Raw genomic sequence first — 20,242 nt, 5'->3', positions numbered from 1 at the left:
CTGAAGGAATAATGGTTTTGTCCTGAGTTCAGCTACAACAGAACTATCACCTTCTAGTGTTGAATGTGCATTCATAGCTCTCAAAGCAAATAGCGATTTCTGACATAAAGCATCTGCAACCATGTTAGCTTTCCCGGGATGATAATCAATTACAAGATCATAATTTTTCAATAATTCTAACCATCGACACTGCCTCAAATTCAGTTTCTTTTGAGTCATCAGATACTTCAGACTTTTACGATCTTTAAATACCTTTCATCGTAAAGATAGTGATGCCAAATTTTCAGGGCAAACACAATAGTAGCTAAATCCAAATCATGTGTCGAATAGTTTCTTTCGTGAGGCTTTAACTATCGAGAAGCATATGCGATTACCTTTCCAGATTGCATTAAAACACATCCCATTCCACTAAGCGACATGTCAATGTACATAACAAATTCATTTCCAGATTCAGGTAATGTCAATACAAAAGCTCCTGTCAAAATCTTCTTCAATTGGTAAAAACTCTACTGGCATTCATCTGACCAAACAAATTGAACATTCTTTTGTAATAACTTGGTCATCGATAAAGCTATTATAGAGAAGTTTTTAACAAAACGTCAATAGTATCCTTCTAAAACAAAGAAACTTCGTACCTCTGTGAAATTCTTTCATGATTTTAAGTTAGTAATAGCTGAGATCTTACTTGGATCAACATGTATCCCTTTAGCAGAAACCACATGCCCTAGAAACCCAACTTCCTTAAGCCAGAATTCATATTTTCTGAATTTTTCATACAATTGTTTTTAGGGCAAAATCTGCAGTACAGTCCTTAAGTGTTGAGCATGTTCAAAATCCAACTTCAAGTAAATCAGTATATCATCTATAAATACAATAACGACATTAGTCAATTCAAATGGAATTACTAAAAATTCATAATGACCATATCGGGTTCTGAATTCAATCTTCATCACAGCACAATCTTTTAGTCGCATCTGATAATATCTTGATCTGATGTCTAGTTTAGAAAACACAGTTACCCCTCCAGCTGATCAAATAGCTCATCAATACGAGGCAATGGATATTTATTCCTCAGTGTCACTTTGTTCAGTTGTCGATAGTCTATACACAATCTCAAAGTATCATCTTTCTTTTTCACAAACAGTGCTGGTGCACCCCAAGGAGACACACTCGGATGAATAAAACTTCTGTCTAATAATTCTTGCAACTGTACTTTAAGTTCTTTGAAATCAGTCGGTGCCATTCTATACTGTTGAACCAATATCGGCATAGTTCCCAATATCAAATCAATAACAAATTCAAATTCACGTTTCGGTGGTAAACCTAGTAATTCTTTAGGAAATACGTCTGCAAATTCATTGACAATAGGTACTTGATCCAACTTTGACCTATAATCCTAAGTATCCAATATATAAGCCAGAAATGCTTCACAACCCTTAAAAATCATCTTTTGTGTGGTAATCGTCGATATGACTCTGGTAACATAGTTTAATCTGCCTAATTCAACTGTGATTAATTCACCTGTTGGGCATTTCAAACTAACACTTTTTTGTCTACAATTAACCACTGCATCATGTAACGATAGTCAGTCCATGCTCAGTATTATATCAAACTCATAAAAAAGGAATAACATCAGATCAGCAGAGACCTCATAGCCCTGTTCTTTTAGTGGACATTTGCGACAAATTAAATTAACTATTACACTTTGACCCGGTGGATTCGTAACTTGAAAATCAAATTCAGTTGATTCAACCAGTAAATTTTTATCAGTGGCTAATGCAGTGCAAATATATGAATATGTTGATCCAGGGTCAATCAAAGCATATACAGTAACATCAAAAAGATAAAATATATTCGAAATAACATCAGGCGCATCAACCTCCTCTTTGGCTTGTATAACATAAGTCCGGGCAGGTGCCCTAACCTTGGATCTAGTGGTAGCATCCCTAGCATCAACACAGCTCATCCCTGCATTACTGCTCTGACCAGGGCATCTACCCTTTTGTGGCATTAGCGGGGTTTTACACTTTGATCATCTTTTTCTCCCGGTGGTTTCAGACAATTATGTATGAAATTATTAGTCATTTCACATCTTAGACATGCACCTGCCTTATACATACATTCTCCAATATGTGGCTTACCACAGAAATCACATAGCGGTCTCGGGGCATTACAAACACTAGACATACAATCAGCAGGTCGATTTTGTAACTTTGAATCAGGCTATCTTGGTCTGCTTCTGCTAGAAAATTTTGATTATATAGTAACACATTTATCCTCTTCTATTGCTTTTTTTGGTGTCGGCACGGAGAACCTACTAGGAAAATTTCTTTTATTGAAGTCTCGCGCTTTTCTTTCTCTCTGTCTCTTCTAGTTAATAATTTCCTCCATCTTTTGATCCCGGTCGAACAATACTACAAATTGTCGTATTTCAGTTCCTCCTATCATCATTTTGATCATTTCATTTAATCCATCATCAAAACGGGTACACATTTCCACCTCCGTCGATATTGATACAACACACCTAAGATAATCCTCAAGGGGACAAGCCATTTCATTAAAAACCCGTTGAATAGTTCCAAGCCAATATTTAGCCTTTAGAGGATCATCCTCTGATCTACCCTGAAATTCTTCAGCCCCATACTTCCTGACTTTATCAGCAGGAATTTATCGATTCAACCCAATCATTAGAGAAGGAGGTGGCAGCATCACAGGAGGTACAGCAGGTGGTACTTCATGAGGTACCGTAGGAGGAGTAATAGGTGTTATTGTAAGTGGTACAGGAGGAAGTGGTGGTCAGGGCATCATTGGATTTTTTCGTGCCATCAGTCCAAAGAACATATTTTTAACCTTATTTTCAAACATCGGTAGAATCGGTATACTGTGACTCGTGCCAGTGTCTGTAGTCGAGACATTACTGTCCACTTCATTAGTCTCCTCGTATACAATATCTTATGGTATATTTTATAATCTACAAAGAAATAGGTTTAGACTAGATCAATTTATATCACACTATCACAGGTTATATGGCATCTACCTTCTAAGTTTTAAACACAGAACACTCAGTCCATGAATCGACTAAACCGTGACTCTGATACCACTAAATGTAACACCCTTAACCCATCTCTATCGCCAGATTAGGGTTACAGAGTATTATAAAACAACCAGAAACATTTGAACATTATATAATTCAATATTATAATCACATCATAAAACATTCATTCACATGCATATTGTCCCTAAATCGAGCCCTCGAGGCCCTAAAAATAGCTTAGAAACAATTCGAGACCAATTTGAATCAATTTAGAAAATTTTGGAAAAAGTAGCAAAATTTGAAAATAGGGGACACACGGCCGTGTGGCCATCACACAACTGAGAGACACGCCCGTGTCTTAGGCTGTCTAACCTTCAAACTAGAGACACAAGTTCGTGTCTCAGTATGTGTTCTCACCCGTGTAACTCTCTAAGTAAGGTCACACACCCATGTGCCAAGCCATGTAACTCTCGAACTTGCCGCACACGCCTGTGTCCCAGGTAGTCTGTTAGGCTGTGTAAATCACTGACTTGCATACAAAGGACCACCAGGTGACACATGATCGCGTCACAAGGCAGTGCGCCTCACACGACCAAGTCACACGCCCGTGTCTCAAGCTATGTGAACTCAAATTTACCTATTTCTTGCTCAATTTCACACCCTTATGTCATAAGTACCTACACACTTTTAATCACACACTTTAACATAATCACATATTCACTTTATGCATAAAGCATTTATCAACCTTGACACCTCAATGTATTCCATCACAATTCATTCCCAACTTGTAGCTATAAACATATATCCATTTCATTATAGGCTCAAGTTGACTCATAACATACCATTTACACTATGACAATTCAAACACATTTAAGTAATAAGTAAGAGTTCACAACATACTTCTCAAAAGCTAGGCATTTCACAAGATAATACATAAGGTCCTAATACATGCCATATACCAAAACCGAGAAGTTAAGTCTACCAAGGTTCTCGGATAATGTGATTCCTAGCTTTGACCTGATCTTCTTAGGCTTTAAAATGTTATCTACAAAATGAACAATTTAAAGGTAAGCTTAAATATAACTTAGTAAGTTCGTTTAGAAATTTATAACTTTTTCATTCCAACATAGATTCAATCAACTTAAGCTTAGATATTTCCATTATACGCAATATATAACAGTAATCACAATTAATTTAGTAGTTCGGTATACTCGATGAGCATTGCTCGATTGAACTTTTCATCGATATAAAGTAGTTTTCTACTCATTTGAGCTTCACTCACTATAACAGTAGAATTTGATCAATTTAAACATCAGTCAGTAGAACAGTAAGATTTATTCAATTAAGCTCTATTCCATATAACGATATGATTTGCTCAATTGAGCTTCATTCAATATAATAGTAAGATTTGGCTTGATAAAGCGTAATTCTAGTATATTAAACAACGTTAATTAACAACATTTTAACAAGAATGTAAGCGTTTCAGAGTATAATTAAGCGTACGAACTTACCAGATTGTTTTGCAGAATATTCCAAAGTATTGTGACTACTCCGCGATTTTTCCTTTTCCACGATTATCAGCACGTTCTTGCTCTAAAAATAATAATTTCATTCCATTGATTTGAATAAAAACATAATTTAATTGAGTCCCTTTTGGTAAATTTACATATTTACCCCTCAATCTTTCATTTTATTCAATTTAATCTCTACGCCCTAATCATGCAAATTATCCATTTTTACTCAACACTCATGTTAGTCGATTGTTTCCTATCTTCATATCAACTCCTATTTGCAATAATTTCACCTCAATTAAAAATAATTTGACATTTAATCTATTTAGTCCCTAAACATCAAAATCATCAAAATCACTTTTCAAAATATTCTAAACTATCAACAAAATTCCATATTTCAACAAAAGCATTAAGAAACAACCTCATTCATCAATGGAAAATTTTATAACATTTAACAGTTTCACAAATTGGTCCTCAATTTAGATGGACTAAATTAATACGAACTTAAAAACATAAAAATTACTGAAAATGGGCATCAATACACTTACCAAATCAAGGTTTAAAATTTAAAGTTGAAAACCCTAGCTTTTCCTTTCTTAGCCGTGGAGAAGATGAAGTGAAAATGAAATTTTCCTTTAAATTTTAGGTTTAATTTAATATATATACTTATGGCATTTTTTTAAATACTTTAACTTTTTAATTAAGCTTTAATAAATCATAATTAAGCCTAATTAATTCACTTACTTAAACATAATTATATCAAATCCAACTAACTAATTTTCCATTGTTAAAATTCCTTTTAAACCCTTTAATTTAGCTACTCAACCTTTGCAGTTTTTACAATTTAGTCCTTTTTAATTATTAAGCTATCTAAACAATAAAATTTCTCAACTGATTTTAATATGACTCTATAGACCTCACAATTATACCAATTTAGTACTATTCATGAAATATTTCATCAAAATTATGGTTTCAAAACCACTATTTCCAACATCATTGAAAATCGAGTTGTTACAACAGATATAATTACTGGCAAAGTGTTGTTGTCTCCCAAGTAGGCATACTTTAAATACAATGACAACGGCTTTAACTCCAACGTGGGAGGTTCCTCTATAGAAAGTTTAGGAGGTTTAAAAGAACGATCTGATAAATCCAAGGATTCAAACTTCTTCTCTGGTCTATCCATCAATTGCTTGCTCTCCCTGATTTCTCCGAGTTCTACAAGTGTTTCTGCTTCACTTAGCTCAGATAGATCTTCATCATCATCAAAATTGTCGTAAAAAAAATTTTCAAACTCCTCCTCCACAATTATTTCGATCAACCCAATAGCGTGACACTCCTTATTTTCATCGACACATTTCAAGGCATCAAATACATTGAAAGTAATTTGCGAATTATTTACCTTTATTGTTAACTCACCTTTTTTAACATCAATTAATGATCTACCTGTACCAAGAAAAGGTCTTCCAAGAATAATCGGTACATCTTTGTTAGCTTCACATTCTAAAATAATAAAATCGGCTGGAAAAATAAATTTATCTACTCTTACCAACATATCTTAAATTTTACCTTCTGGATATGCGTAAGATCGATCAGCTAGCTGCAACATGACTGTGATAGGTCTTGCCTTCCCAATTCCCAGCTTCCTAAAGATAAATATAGGCATTAAATTTATAATTGCTCCTAAATCACATAATGCCTTACCAACATAATGATTTCCAATTGAACAAGGGATAGTAAAACTCTCTGGGTCCTTCAACTTTAGGTGTAATTTACTCATCAACATCGTTTTGCACCCTTCCGTGAGAGCAACAGTTTCAAATTCCCCTAATCGTCACTTTTTTGACAATTTATACATCATGAATTTTACGTAATTGGGCATTTGCTCTGAAGCTTCCACCAATGATATGTTGATCTAGAGTTGCTTCAAGACCTCCAAAAATCTCTTAAACTAAAATATTTCTTTGAACTTTGGAATCTTTGAGGAAAAGTGGCAATGGCCTTCCTTTAGATTGTTGATATTATTTTGTTGTGGTATTCGGTTTGACCATATGATCTGATTCTGCTACAATGTTCCTAAATTTGGTCTTTTTAGTTGTAGATTGCTTTATAGATGGTTCTGTGATCTGTCATACTCAAATCTTCCTCTTCAACAGTGGCATCTTTAACAACTTTATTCAACTGAGTACCACTTCTAAGAGTAATAGCCTTGCAATTCTCCTTCCCTTGTGATCTCACATTCTTAGTATCACTTAGCAATGCTCCTTGAGGTATCGAATTTACAGCATTGGCAATCTATCCCACTTGATTTTCCAAGGCTCTTAGGGATGCATCTTAACTTTGGGTCACGGCATCATTCTTGGCCATGTATTATTTCAACAAAGTTTCAATAGATGAAGAAGATTATGTTGAATTTTATTAAACATTTTGTCACGGCATAGGCTGATTATAACCAAGCGGTGTACTTGTGGCATTCTGTCTAATAACATTGTTGGAATTTACCACTCCTTGGTTATTCTAGCTAAAGTTTGCGTGTTGCTTCCACCTTGGATTGCTGGTCTTGGAATAAGGATTACTATTACGGTTGAAATTGCTCATGTAATACACAAAGGCTGGGTTTGATGGACATTTATCAAACACATTATTTTCCTTACAATATATAATTGGTAACTCTTGAAAAGAATTATATTTCATACCTTTAGACCTAGATATTTTCTTGTACTTTGGTACACTTAGTGGAATTTTAGGACATTTTATTAGTATTTTTATCATTTGCATTAGGAGCTTGGACTATTTTTGCATGCTAGATACTTTTAATTGCATGTGGAAGAATTGTGTTTGGTGGTTTGGCAGGTGCATGATATGGAGAAAGAAATAAAGGAGTGAACGTTTGTCGGGGCAAAAGGTTGGACAGTTTGTCTCCTTGTATGCCATAGCAATTTCAGGAAGATGATCGAGTCAGCACTCATCGCAGACTATTTTTATCCCAACTCTACTTATACCAAAAATTTCTGCCTAAAAAAGAGGAGAAGATATCGTGGGCTGTTGGAGCTATCCTAGGAAGAAAAGCTTATAAAAAGCCAAAGGTGGAAACCCTAAAGGGTGTGGAGATCCAAAGGCAGCAATAAGAGGGTAGCGGCTGAGTAGAGTCGAAAAGAGGAACGTAAAGCCAATCCCTCTCAATCATCACATGATGCTGTGCTACTAGATTGAGGATTGATTTGGCGACAACCATCTTTCTAAGTTCTTTCATTATTTCTTATTATGTTCTTCATAAATTAAATTGATCAAAACGATGTTGGGTGTTATTTCAAACATGAATTTTAATCACCAACCCATAAGCTAAATCTTATAAGGTTGGGATTAAATGATGAAAACTTTTATTTTCTTTAATAGTTGAAGCACAGATCTGAATTAATTTACTATTTCATTCAATTATTTTTATTTCTAAATTGTATACGTGCAATCCTTAGACATAGATGATTGTGCAACATGCCCATAAGCTAATCTGATTCTGAAAAGGTTGGAGTAGTTGGACCGTGATTGAATGATATGAGAAAGTACTCGAGATACTTCTAGTAGACTCTAGACATAGAGCAGGGTTCATCTAGAATGAAGACAAAACAATACAGGGTATCGTGCTAAGGCATATAGACACGGGCCAGGTAACTTGAGTTCTTGCTCTCGAAAAAAGCATATCATTTTAGGATTCTTCTGAGCAGTAGATTAAGTACGACTTTGCTGAGGCATTACTAAAAGTAAAGGTAGATTTTTAGTAATCCCAACCTTCCAATCAACATCGTAGACCTTCAATCTGTTGTTGCAGCATCTTTTCCATAACATTATTAGTTATTTATTTATTCACTTGCATTTTTTTCACGTAATTATTCTCGTAATTGCCATTACATTTTTGCTCTTGCTTTCGCTTAGTATTTTCCAAATCAATCAATATACATTTTGCACTCATCCTTATTATTTTAATTTATCACTGCGTACTTAACTCAGTTTTACCATAATATTAATCATTATCATAACTTGACCATTTTTATACCTAATCTGATCCCTATGGAGATAATCTTACTTATCACTTTATTACATCACTTTATTACTTGATTCAATGTGTATACTTCCACAATTCAAATATCATATTCACACGTGACGATACACGATAGTTCGGTTGATTTCATCTCCTGAACTGTAAGTGGCTCTTTATTGTTTTGATCATGTTAGCTAGAGATGATACTTGGGCTATCAATGAAGTGATTGCAGCGAGCTCCACAGTACTAGCAGCTCTCCTACTAGTCCCAACTCTCCTGGTAGGATATCGATAATCATTATTTGCTATCCTTTCCAAAATTTCATATGCTTCATTATAAGATTTATCTAACAAGGTACCATTGGTAGAAGCATCAACTACCGTCCTTGTATGCATATTTAACCCATTATAAAATATTTCCATCTGTGTCCAGTGCTGTAATCCATGCATCGGACATTTCTAAAGCAATTTATTAAATCTTTCCCAAGCTTCATACAATGTCTCATCATCTGATTGTCGAAAATATGTGATGTCATTTCTAAGCTTAGCATTCATAGTAGGCGGATTATACTGTACCATAAAAAACTTTTGGCAAAGATCATTCCAAGATGTCACCGTTCCTGATGGCAAAGCATTCAACCATGCTCTGGCACGATCTTTTAATGAATATGGAAATAGTTTAAGTCGTAGGGCGTCTTCAGGAACACCCTGTTGCCTGAACAAATCAGAGACTTCTAGGAAATGTCTTAAATACAGTCGTGGATCTTCAGTAGGAAACCCACTGAACTGTCCTACCATTTACAACATCTAAAACATTATCAGTTTCAACTCAAAATGCAGAGCTAGAATTGGTGGTCTGACTATCCCTAGGTACAAATCATCCAGATTGGTACTACATGCTCACGAATGGGCTTGTCTCAGTCATCTATCACACGAGGAATAGGCATGTCAACATCCTGGCCATTCAGATGGAATGGATCTTCCATACCTGGATCATTTCCAATCCTAGCCATATCTCACAGTTCTCTTCTCCTTCTTCTCAAAGTTGTCTCGATTTCTAGGTTAAGAGGATATTTGTCGATAGCAGGAATGCCTCTTCTCAGACACTGATGGCAATCCTGTAGGAATTATATACAACTATCTTAAATAAAACTAATGGAACTAAATAAAATAACAAAACAAAATTTCACCAAATTGTTGATCCCCAACAACGACGCCAAAAACTTATCGTGTGTGAATATAGTATGTGAAATGTACAAGTATACACGTTGAATCAAGTAATATAATGATAGGTAAGATCATCTCCATAAGGATCATTTAGGATTAATTTGGTTATCTTACTGCTATAAAGTGTATGAATTATGTTGTGGTAAAACAGTGAAAGAAATGTAATGATAATTAAAATGACGTTGATGTATGCAAAATGTAAACAAACAAATATAAAAAAAAACATATATACTATTGCAAAGATATCAGGGCAAGAATGAGAGGATCAAATCTGTTGAATGAGAAGGTTGGAACTACTAGGAATCTACCCCTATAAACAAAAAAATTCCTCAGAAAACTCTTACCCATTTTACTGCACAGAACGGATCTAAGATAGTCTGCTTCTTTTGAGAGCAGGACCTCAGCTTACCCCACCTAAAGCAATATATTTCTATAGGCCTCATATGTGATTCCCAACACCGATTTCTCTTCGTTATGTATAACACTACTCTATGTCTAGAAATTGCTATAGTTATTTTATTGAACAACCACTTGTATCATTCAATTTCAGTCCAACTAACCTAACCTTTTCAAAATTAGATTATGTTTATAAGCATACTAAATATTCATCTATGTCTAGAGTTTGCATGCATGCAATTCAAGAAGAACAAATTGAATGAAATAGTAAAATTGATCATATCAAAGCTTCAACATTAATGGAAAATTAAAGTATCATCCAGTAAACCCAACCCAATGAGATTTAGCTCATGAGTTGATTAATCAAATCCAAATTCGAAATACCATTCAACATCTTAAACAATTAGTCACACAAAGAAGCAATGTAAAAGAAAATAAGGAAGAACTTTAGGAAGCATGCTTTCGTTGATCCAACCCTCAATTGGGACGTTGATATGTTTCGCAAAGACCTAGTTGACTGCCTTCATCCTCTTCTCGCATTTTGCTCCGCATTTTAGCTACTGCTACTACCCTTTATTTTCGCCTCAAGATCCTTCCTTTGAGAAAGGCTTGTTTTCTCTCTCTTCCTATTTTTCGGATCTCCCTAACTTTTTATAAGGTTGATCCCTCTCTTAGCACACAATTTTTCCTCCCTCTTCTTTAAGTAGATCTTTTTCGTATAAGTACAGCTGGCTGAGAGTGGCATGAATTGAGTGTTGACTCGGTGTCTTCCTGGAATTTCCATGGCATTAATGTTGGCAATCTGTCCAACCTTTTTCCATGACAAAACTTCACTTCTTCATTTCTTTTCCTCATTCTACACCTGTCATTTAAACAGAAACAAATCCTTTCCACTCACAAGTAAAAGTAACATAATAGCATTTAGGCACAATCCAAGCTTCGTGATGCAATGTTCTAAAAACACTAATATAATATCCTAAAATGAAAATACATCTACTTAAGTACAAACAATTAATCAAGTCTAGAGGTCTGAAATGTAACTCTTTTTCAAGACTTATCAGTCGTAATTTAATCCAGAATCACTAATCGTCATTTATCGTTCAATTTAAATTATACCTAACATGAAAATTAGTTAACATGTCATCAAAAGAAACAATTAACAAGTTTAAAAAATAGACGAACTTACCTAGACAAAAAGAGTTATGAATTCGATGCCAACAACTAATCCATAAATTTAGCTTTTCCACTATTTGAGTTCGATTAATTTATTTCTTGATCTAAATAATAATTTCCACTCAATTAATCAATTCAAAAACTCATATAACCAAACTTAAGCTTATAAGCCCTTTCATTAAAAATTTAGAAAATTACCCCAACATTTTACCCTTTATCCAATTTAGTCCTTAAACCCAAAACTTACAAATTAACCACAATTTATGCTAGTCAAATTTATTAGGGTCTCTATAGCCCATATTTATCATTTTTTCTCAAAAGTTTCTTGAAATTTTACCATTTAAACAATTTAGTCCTTTACATTAAAAATCACTAAAAACTAATTTACTAAATAGTCCTGTTTAATAACCAAATTTAATAACCAATCATCTAGCTTCAAAAAAACCTCACACTCATCATTGGCATAACCTATAGCATTTAACAACTTTACAAATTAACCCCCAGCTTACCTACTTCAACGATCACAAAAACATAAAAATAACTAAAAACAGGTAAAAATTACATACCATCAACAAAGCTTGGTCGAATGTTTCTTTAACTAAAATGGTAGTTTCAATTTTGTCAAGAACAAATGAAGGAGATGATGAGTAATTTTGCCTTTGTTTTCTTTTAATTTTTATTTAATTATTAATTTACAAATTTACCCTTTAAAAATTAGTTTAATTTCATGCTACAACACTCTGAAAATCATCCACTAACTACCTATGTGATATAATTACCACTTAAGCCCATCAATTCATATTTTTATAGCTATTTAACACTTTTAGTTAATAGAAACTCACTTTTGCATCTTTTACGATTTAGATCTTTTTACTTAATTAACTATCTAAACGTTAAAATTTTATAACTAAATTTTAATACGACATTGTAATAGCCCAATTTACCCGGGCTTGTATAAATAACAAAATAATAATAATAATTAATACAGTCCAAAATCAAATACAGTGGCCCAAATGCTTAAATGCTAACCCACTAAGGCCCATTAAAATTTAAACCCAATTTGCCTAGACCTTAGCCCAATCACAAGCTGCCCAACGCAAAATCGAAGCTAAAACCCTAGCACTTCCAATAGCCGTTCTCCCGACCACAGCGCCATTCAGATCAGCCACCTCCGTACCGCCACGTCGGTCTCCGTACGTTGTACCTGCAAGAGGGACAAGCAAACAAAAAAAGAAGCAGAAATCGACAGCAAAAAAAAGAAAATAAGAAACAGAGTGAAATACATTTTCTTTTGTAATTTTCATTTTATTTTCGGCTATATAAAGCCATTTTTCAGCGTTTGTAAGGTTACACACACACGATATCAATACAAAAAGAAAAAATAATTTTTTTGAGTTTTTTGAAGGTGATTCTCCGATTTCCTTTTTTTCTCTCTTCTTCTTTTATTTCTTTGATTTTTTTTTCTATTATGAAAAAATAATAATAATAGATTGATTTTTAAAAGAGTAATGGCAGATTTCACTTTCTGATATAATGCAAATCATTTTTGCTCCTCTACGAAATCCAAAAAGAGAGAAAGTGAGAGGATCTTACCATTGTAGGCGTTGTCGGAGTTCCTATTCATTCCGTCTAAATTGGAGTTGAAGGGGTTGAAATGACGAACAGAGACATAGGTTTTGCGGAGTGAGTTTTGAAAATGGCAAGGGGTTTTTGATTTAGGGTTTGAAGTGGTCTTTATATAGTCTAAAAAATGATGTCGTTTAAGCCCGGTTCCAATGGCTCCAAAACGACGCCGTTTGGTGGTTTATGGTTAGCACGGTGACCCGACCCGGGGAGGATCCGCTCATTTTTGTTGTGTGGTCTATTTGCGCCTCCGATCCCTCTATTTTACTCCATCATTTTAATTTCATTTTTGTTTTTTTTTAATTTCCAGCATGAATTTTGAATTTGTTTCAATTCAATCTTGATCTAAACGCCACGTTTTGAGGGAAGGGAGTATTTCCTGCTTGGTTCCCAAGGTAATTCGCGCATTATATTTTGGCCCTCTGTTTTGTTTTATTCTCATTTTTTCCTTGTAATTTTGTTTAAAACTCAATTTAATCCTCTTTGTTATTTGTTTTTTTATTAATTAGTTTAACCTTCTTTATTATTATTATCATTATCGCCACTAGCCTTATCGATATTGTAATTATGTTATTTATATTTTATTTATCTATTTATATATATATATGTATATATTACTTTCGTACTACACTTGAAATTTTTTCATATATATTACAATCATATATATTAGCGTTAAATTTCATTATGCATTATTTTAAATCACAATATATTATTAACATCATAAATTTTTATGTATTATTAGCTTAGATTTATGATATATTTATTCTTAAATTTATTATGTATTATTATTTCGATTTATTAGGCATTATTTTAAAAGAAAAATATTATGTATTGCTATATATATATTGTTCATTTTAAGACTTTGGCATGTATAATTTATTGATTGTGATTTCTCTTGTTGCCATTTGTTATCTTAGTATATGTTTTAAAATTGATTATTAATTCGTTTGAAGTTTAATTGGTAATATTGATGTTTGCATAATAGGATTAAAATTATTGTTGCTATTCTTGTTAACATTTATCTATTGCTTGGTTATTATTTTTTAGTGTGTGTTTGGATTACCAATTATCTCATACTTTACCTTTCAATCGCGTTACATTAAAGATTACGTCTAATATCGTTTAAATATCAAAATCATTTATACAATAGACTTTCAAGACAACACACCACTCGGAATTTGGGATCCTCGAGAAGATTGTGTCCTAACTTACTCGATTCCAATCTTCCTCGAGATCTAGGAAACTGAATATCTTCTTTAATTAAAACATCAATAAAAAAGGTCATTCTCGGGAATTTGATACGTTGTGCCCTAACGCATTGGGTATGACATGTCGTTTTCTCGAGATGAGGATTCTTCTAAAAATAAAGGCAATATTCTGTATTTGGAATTTTGAGAAATTGAACCCTAACTTACTGGGTTTTGATCTCTTCATTTGACCCAAATAATCAGATATCCTTCTCAAAATGCATAGGTTTTAAAAGTCAAAAGATGAACTTAATTTTGAGGATTTAAAATGTTGCACTTTAACTTACTGAGTGTGACAATTTATTTCTTTGAAATGAGTGAGCCTCATCATCCAATTTATTTCATTCAAATTTTATTTTCAAAGGTTCGTATTTTAAAATCGTTTCAAATTCTCGACACTAAAAAATTAAACAATCAATTCGGTACCAATTTTGGGCGTTACGAGGGTGCTAACCCTTCCTCGTGCGTAACCGACTTCCAAACCTATTTTCTCAAAATTCGTAGACCTAAAATCGTTTTCAAGGAGATCCGATCACACCTCATTAAAGATCGGTGGCGACTCCAATTTTCATTTTTAAGTCGACTACTAAATTTTTGTTAATAAAAAAATGGTTTCGACAGACATTATAATAATTCTAGAAATAATAAAATAATAAAATACTAACTCACTCATTGGAATTGTAATCCTAAAACCAATGTTTTCGACACAACTAAAAATAGGTTGTTACAAGTCTTAGGATTCTCGTACCAATTTTGATTGCAAATATCTGTAGTTAGTACGATTACACGCCATCGTACTACATGGCATGGGTCACAAAACAGAAGGTTATGAAGAAGATGCATAACGAGTGGGATATATGATTTGTGGCAATGCTGTCAAGTATTGAATCAGTACATCTCAAGTTTCGTAATCAATCTGCAAATGGAGCCTACGTACTTCTACGATCATTTAGTTCAAGGGAAAAGAGTTTTCCATCATTTCTTTTAGACTTTCAAGCAATGCATCACAACATTTAGATATTGTAAGTCATTAGTACAAATTGATAGGAAGTTCATTCTCAAGAGATATGAGCATCTGTTGTTGTTGGTTGTTGCACAGAATGGTAATCGAAAAATCCTGCCAATAGCTTTTGCAATAATGTTGGAAGAATTCGCAGATGATTGGATTTCTTCTTGAAAAACTTGAGAAGACATGTTGTTTCGCAACCCGATATATGTGTCATCTTTTATACAGGACCTGGAATACAGGCTGCAATTGAATGGCATGGAAGCCTCTGGGACCATATACACCATAGGTATTGTATACGGCATATAGGGTCTAACTACATGGGGCAATACCATTCGGATGCTGAACGACAACAAATTATTAACATGGCTATTTAGTTTCCACTATTTCCTATATCATTCCTTATCATATACAGTGTTTGCATTCATGAATATACTAGCTATTTTCTTCGACAAGGTATGAGCTCATTTAATATCGTTTGTATGAAATGTTAGAGAACTTGCGGACCACTAACGAGCAAGGTGCAAGGTACCTCGATAGGATACCTTTCAAGTAGTGGACCTAATTGTATGATGGAGGTCTACAGTAAAAGAACATAACAATGAACCTAGTAGAATGCACATAACAATTGTATGATGCGTCATTTACTAATAACCTCGGTGGTCAATGAAACATATTTTTGTTTGGCAGCCTTATATCCAAAGTGAGCAGAAAAATATGTTGAATAGATACAGGGCAGTCACTTTTGGTTAGAGGATGTGATAAAAGAAACTAGAAAAAATGTAGAAAGAGTGAATTCTATGTCTGTGGTGTGTCACTCACGTCAAAATCTAATATTTCGGGTTATGAAGTTTAATAAACCCGACCAAGGTATTATCGGGGGATCCTACCGTGTATACCTAAGACAAAGGACTTACAAGTATGAGAAATTTCAAGAACTTTTTCTCTATCCACACATGTGCCTCGACGCGTCTAGATTGCATGAGTTTTGTTGACAAAGTGTACAAACTAAAACGCATGTATAACGTATGGAAATGTGAATTCCCACCGATCCCAAATGAAAGCATGTGGCTAGCTATATTGAGTGCTCTATTCGAGTTGGTACCAAATATTTCGTTGCATAGCAAGCCAAAAGGCCAATCAAATTCTACTCGAATATGCGACAATATGGATATTTGGGATAGCACTGACCAACTGAGGTTATGCAGTTATTGTAGGAACCCAGAGCATACGAGGCCAACATATCCACACATGGGAGAAACATTAAGGTTAAGACTGCTAGAATATGCCCAAAGACCAATCATGAGATGATTGTAATAACATACTTGTTTTATCTCGTTTATTAATATAAGGCATTGCCATTATTATTTCAGTTTATTTTATGTGTATATAAATAAATTGTTTTATAATAATATCCTGAGAATAATATGATTATTCTTAAAAGGTCCTTAGTCGAGTATTATTGTGGGCTTGGACAACAATAATGCATTAATACTAACGTGTAGTTTATTGATTACAAAGTGTTGTCATTGACATGGGATGTCAAAATCAATACATGAGTATGTGTGTTAGAGAACAACATTTTGGACTGACCCGCTAGGAGTATGTTTCTTGGATTATTATGTAATAGTCAAAACATTACTCATAGTAATTACTATGTATACGATCCTCAGACTTGAGATCATCATTATCCCAACATTGTGAGTTGTATATTTTGATATAGTCAAACGTCCACCATAACTAGTTGTTCTATAATGGCTGATGTTGGATATACCACAATCTATGTAGTGGAATATGGTTGATCAATATAGAATTTGTCCCTCCTACATAATGGGTGCAATATCTTAGGTCACTTGGTTAAGTAAGATTAGAAATGCATGGCCACTCGAATAAGTTGATATGAGATATCATACTTATTTGTTTATCATAATCTACTCAAGATATCAAGAAACATTAGATGGACTATGCGAGTGTGACTATTCCATGACTTGTGTTCATTCTAGATATAAAGGACAAAAGGATTTAATACATGAAGGGTTAATCAGAGAGAGGTTATGTCAAATTATAACTTCTTTTAACTTAGGTAGTAATGATGTATTGCTAGATGCCACTCATTGTTTGTAATATTAGAATCATTCTAGTATTACTCCTAACATTACAAAAACCTATAGGGTTACACTCTATGGTTGAAACGAACGGAATCCAAACATACTTGGTATTGTTTTTAGTAATCACTTGAATTAAATTGATTATAGAATTAATTTTATTGAGCAATTAAATATCGAGCAATTATATATACAAATATGTTGTACATATAATGAGAACATGGTTAAATTAATATATATGAATTTGATTTGTCTAAAATTTAACTAAACATAATTTACCAAATCCTTGCCATAATTATTGTAATTGTAATTTTTCGGTCAAACATTATTATAATTATGGTAATTATAATTATTATATTCGGTTAATTATTATAATGAATTTTGATTCATATTAAAATATAAACCATTCTCGAATTAAGAAATATAGGGTTTTTAAGAAAACCTAATATACCTGAATAAAAAAAGAGAGGTCTAACAGTCGTTATATAGTGAATAATCTTTAAAAAGTTTAAGAGATTTCTTGTCGTTCATTATCACACCAGATGGATTACGTAAAGGCCGAAACTTTTCGTAGCGACTTGGAATCGACATACAATTGCGTAATCAATTTCACAACAATTATCTTTGGTTTTCCAGACAATTAAAGGTAATCATTCATACCCTTCTCACTCTGATTCGTTCCTCCACATGGATCCCTGGATGTGATCGTCGGATTTAATTTTTCCACTGCGTCGTGGGGTGTACCGGTGTTCTTACAAAGACCTCATTAACACATTTATTTATTCTTTTTATAGAAAATTTGTTCATTTTTCATTACTTCTCATTTTTTGGTAAATTGTGAATATAGATATATTATTGACATAAAATATAGTAGAATACAATATAAACATTTTTTTTTTATTTTTCGTAGGTTGCAAAAAAAATAAGTATACATTTAACTACTTCTGCCACCAGCGTGCACCCGAGCGGAGAGAATCAACACTTATATGATAATCAAATCAGAAGAACTACATGTGGTGTCTGCAAGTGTGACAGGTCAATTGTAATATAATTTGTACAAAGGGGTACAAGAGTACTCTGAGGATTAAACCCACAAGATTCGGCAATTGAGTGAATTATAGCTAAAAACATGCAAATAAAGAGTGTAAACAACTACTTGCTAGATAGCATAGTACGGCAAGCCATGAAATTGAAAGTATTTAAACTAATTAACTAGATAATTAACAAAAGGATTAACGTAAAGCATGCAAAGTTATAGAACTATCCAATCAAATACGAACGATGGTTGGTTAACTTTGATGTGGTTCATTAATCATCGAATTAGGGATCTAAATTGCTTAAACTTTTAAAGTGGCTTTAGAAAGATGGAAATGTGCAAGTGTACAGAATCGCAACAAGTAATAAAGTGATAAGTAAATGTCAAGTTATCATACCCACAGGGACTATGAAAGAAAACTATTCATGAAATGTAAATCAAAAGCACTTTGGTGATGGAAAAAATATTTTGTTTTGAAGAAGTGATGTAAAAACTAAAAATTAACTAAGTAATAAAATTAAAAATTCCAATGCACACTTTCAAAAGATGAGTTTTAATCAATATGACATAATTGTGTTAGATCAATCACATTTCTTAACTTAATATTATTAAAATAATGTTTATCTTGTTACGGATAAATTCACGGCAACTTGGGAATTTGTTAACAATCATACGACTTAAAAATTAACTAATCTCTTGAGCATATTACTATGTCAATTCAAACAATTAATCACTTTTAATAAGGAAGTAAAAGATTAAGTGAAGTAACAATATATACCTATATTGAAACAGTTTAATCACAATAATCTTGCAAGTTATGCAAGGCTAATGTATCGTTTAATACCATCGCTAATTTAACCCTCGGCTATCTTAAAAGATTAAACATGCACTAATTAAGTATTATGTCAATTAATTACAATTTCAATATGATTAATAATTAATTCATTAGTTACCTTAGAATTGTAATGCAAGAATAACATAATCATGGTTTTACTTCATCAAACAATTTACCAAGACCTATAACAACATAAACATAATTTTAATAACTTAAGTGGATGAAAATGAAATCAACCTAACATGAATTAAATTTAAGTCATGTTAATTAAATTAAGAATAAAAACATAACAAATATTCATAGACATGTTCATAACAACAACAATAAAAGTTAAAGGATAGGAAACTAGAATCAAATACGGTGTTTCTCTGAAGCTTGACTAGTTTGCTTCGCTCCTCCTTCTCCACTTGTTCTTGTTGAATCGAGGCTTCTACAAGCACTTGAATGCTGCTACCCAAGGTGGTTGAAGGGCTCTTTTCCAAGAGAGAAATTGGCAAGGAAGGGACAAGAAAGAAAAATGGAAAATAAGAAGAGAAAGTGAGTGAGAGAGAAAGAGGTGTGAGGAATGAGAGGTGTGTTGAAATGAATAGGTGAATGGGGTATTTATAGGTGGGATTGACTGCTAAAAACAGTAAAAAAATCAGCAGCCATATACCCCCTTGGCAGACCACACATGTGGCAAGTTTGAATGTTTCAAACTTGCTAAATTTAGCTTGGGGTGAATCTTTAAAAACACACAAAAGTGGAGGGGTGCAATTTCAAGGAAACTTCAAGGGCTGATTTGCAAGTCAAATAATCAACTAGTTTGAGCTAATTGGGTCAGCATGTTGGACGATTTTAGACAGCCTATTTGCTCGATTGGATCAGTCTTTCGGTTTAGCACAAATAGGCCTCCTTTCATAATATAATTAATAATAATTTTTTTACCCAAAATAAATTGGATATAATTAAAATAATTATATTATGTATTAATATTCATCATTTGGACCATCTTAGGCTGAAAAATTAGTTTG

The 20,242-nt window shown here is 33.2% G+C and overlaps 1 non-coding gene across 1 annotated transcript; it reads left to right on the top strand.

Moving 5' to 3' along the window:
- The first annotated feature begins 9,020 nt into the window (after positions 1-9,020).
- LOC128042023 (small nucleolar RNA R71) lies at positions 9,021-9,127 on the top strand. The gene has a single exon (XR_008197231.1). It is a non-coding gene; the product is annotated as a small nucleolar RNA R71 (small nucleolar RNA).
- The last annotated feature ends 11,115 nt before the right edge of the window (positions 9,128-20,242 follow it).

Source organism: Gossypium raimondii, chromosome 6 (genome assembly GCF_025698545.1).
Source record: "Gossypium raimondii isolate GPD5lz chromosome 6, ASM2569854v1, whole genome shotgun sequence".
In the NCBI taxonomy this organism is placed as follows: Eukaryota; Viridiplantae; Streptophyta; class Magnoliopsida; order Malvales; family Malvaceae; genus Gossypium; species Gossypium raimondii.
The sequence above is the reverse complement of the archived record's forward strand: the minus strand, read 5'-3'. Positions and strand labels throughout refer to the sequence as shown.